The sequence below is a fragment of the Dipodomys spectabilis genome, unplaced genomic scaffold (genome assembly GCF_019054845.1).
Source record: "Dipodomys spectabilis isolate Male_0828 unplaced genomic scaffold, ASM1905484v1 ptg000308l, whole genome shotgun sequence".
Lineage (NCBI taxonomy): Eukaryota > Metazoa > Chordata > Mammalia > Rodentia > Heteromyidae > Dipodomys > Dipodomys spectabilis.
The window spans coordinates 1,602,404-1,605,315 of NW_024870985.1; the positions used below are offsets into that span (position 1 = coordinate 1,602,404).

Here is a 2,912-nt window from a genome sequence, read left to right on the forward strand (position 1 = left end):
ATTAAGTGAAGTAAGCCAAGCCCAAAGAAACATAGGTCCCATGGTTTCCCTCATTTGCAATAGTTAGTATATGTAATGTATGAGTCAAGCAGAAAAGGTCAGATAAGGTGATGCTAGGAAAATGAACCCTAAGATATGTATTTAAATGTTTTTTTTCTTTCATACATTTGTTTCTAACTCATTTATATGATTATTTCTTTGTTGCTTTGTATGTCCCTCCCCCACAGTATAACCCCTGCTTTCACTGTATTTGATGTCGGTATAATTTGTGGAGGGGAAGGGGAAAAACAAGTCGTTTAAATAAGGATACAGGTGGACCCGTTGCAACAATGAGAAGTACAAGTTGTCATGTCGAAAACGAACTTTACAACTTTGGGGGGGGGGGGAGGATTGGATGGGGGAGAGGCTTGGAAGGGATGGGAAGGGGAAATAAAGGAGGAGGCTACAATGCTTGATAAGAAATATACTCATTATCTTGCCCATGTAATTGTAACCCCTCTGTACAGTTTTTTCACAATAAAAAAATAAAAAATAAATAAAAATAAAAATGACTCAGAAGAAATTATAAGTGCAAATACAATCTTCCCAGAAGAAATCTCTCAGCGATATTTCATGACTTTGAAAAGGATAAAGTGGCTGAAGTTAGTATAAATTTAGAAGTATGACAATTCACAAAAATATAAAAAGATATTCATATATTTCATTATATAACTCAAAGCAGAAAGCAAATATTGTTTAGATGATTTTTTAAAACACAGCCTTTCAGGAGCTGGGAAGGTGGCTCAATGGTAGAGTGCTTGCCTTGCATGCATGAGGCCCTGGGTTTGATTCCTCAGCACTACAGAAGTAGAAAAAGATGAAGGCTCAAATGGTAGCGCTAGCCTTGAGCTGAGGGACAGCACCCAGGCCCCAGAATTCATGCCCCATGACCAACAAAATAAAAATCAACAAAACAATGCTGGGTGCCAGTTGCTCGACTGTAATCCTAGCTATGCAGGAGGCTGAGTTCTGAGGATCACGGTTGAAAGCCAGTCCGGGCAGGAAAGTCCGTGAGACTCTTATCTCTAATAAACCACTAGAAAGCCAGAAGTAGTGCCGTGGCTCAAGTGTAGAGTGCCAGCCTTGAGCTGAAGAGTGCAGGGACAGCACTCCGGCCCAGAGTTAAAGCCTCATGACTGACAAAAACAAAAAACACAAAAAGTCTTTCACTTTTGTAGTCTCAACTCTGTAATACCGCCGCTTCAGACGAGGGCTAAGATTTTGGGTGTGGACATTTATCATCCCTCCTGATTCAGACTGTACTTGATAATTTTTTTAATAAATATTTTGTTCTTAATTTTCTTCTTTGTAAACTCACATGCACCTATAAAAAATGCTTTGGCCATCACAGTAAGCTTCTCAAAGTACCTCCTGATGATGACTTATAAAAAGTTGTATTATATTACAAAAAGGGAAACAATGCAACAAATAAAGAAAACCGACAATTAAATATTAATGATTAATAAAATAAAAAAACCAAACAATTACCAGTGTACTATTTTCTCATATTCCTGTACATTTAAAACTGGCTAAGATTATGATGTTCAAAAAGAGGATATTGTTTTGGTTTTTATTTTGGGTCCGGTCGTGGGCCTGAACTCTGAGCCTGGGCGCTGCCCCTCAGCTGTTCAGCTCAAGGCTAGCGCTCTACCACTTGAGCCACATCACCACTTCCAGCTTGTTTTTTGCTTATGGGTGCTGAGGAATCGAACCCAGGGCCTCAAGCATGTAAGGCAAGCGCTTTACCACTGAGCCACCTTCCCAGCCCCTCAAAAAGAGTTTTATAGGCTATGGGTAGTCTTTAAAATTACCACTAAGATTACTTTTTATGGCTCATCTCATCATTTGTATATGGCTTATATCATCATTTGTTCCTCACTAACATGTAAAGTAAGGAAGCCCTAAAAATTTAACAGAAACTATATGGTTAACAAAGTCTTAACTCTTCACTCGGCTTCTTTACGCAAAGACTTTGCAACTTCTTATTGGTAATGTTTCTATGAACTCTGAAATGTACATAATTAGTACCATATGTCTGCTACCATAAGCCTTAAATACTTTATAGAAAAGTTTATGACCTGCCAAACAGTCCTAATTTTGGCATATATATGCAAATTCCCAAAATTAAATACATTTAAAACTTAACAAACCTTAACACTTGCTGCAGTGTTCATTATGACAGGTGCCTTGTATAGAATAATTGAATTCCTCCTCCTACACATCTCTTGAACAACAAATATCTGGAATTATTTTGTTTTTGACATGCCAATCTTGACTTTATTCTTAAATGTGTGCTTATGTAAGAAATACATGGTTCTAACATTTGTTGTATTGCTAAAAAAAAAAAAAAGAAAGAAATACATGGTTCTAAAATTTCACAAGAATTCTTTTGAACTTACTTTTTTTTGAATTGTCTAGTTTAAGAAAATCAATTACACTTTATATATAAAAAATGTTCTGTGCTCAATTAGGCAGCAAATACGCTAAAATTGGAACAATACAGAGAAGATTAGCATGGCCCCTGAGCAAGGTTGACATGCAAATTAGTGAAATGTTCCATATTTTTGCAACAACAGATGCTGGAGAGTATGTGGCCACAGGGAACTCTACTGCATTCTTGATGGGTATGTAAACTTGTTCAACCACTTTGGAAAGCAGTATGGAGGCTCTTCAAAAGACTCCATATAAAGCTTTCCTATGACCCAGCAATCCCACTATTGGGCATTTACCCAAATGATCACAAACAAGACCATACTAAAACTACCAGCACAGCTATGTTTACTGCAGCATTATTTACAATAGCTGACATAAAGCCAACCCTGGTGCCCCTCAGTAGATGAATGGATCAAGAAAATGTGGGTGTATATACACAA

The 2,912-nt window shown here is 37.3% G+C and overlaps 1 non-coding gene across 1 annotated transcript; it reads left to right on the top strand.

Annotated features, from left to right (window-relative positions):
* Positions 1–2,498: 2,498 nt before the first annotated feature.
* Positions 2,499–2,605, top strand: LOC122127723. Its single transcript, XR_006151260.1, has one exon. It is a non-coding gene; the product is annotated as a U6 spliceosomal RNA (small nuclear RNA).
* The last annotated feature ends 307 nt before the right edge of the window (positions 2,606–2,912 follow it).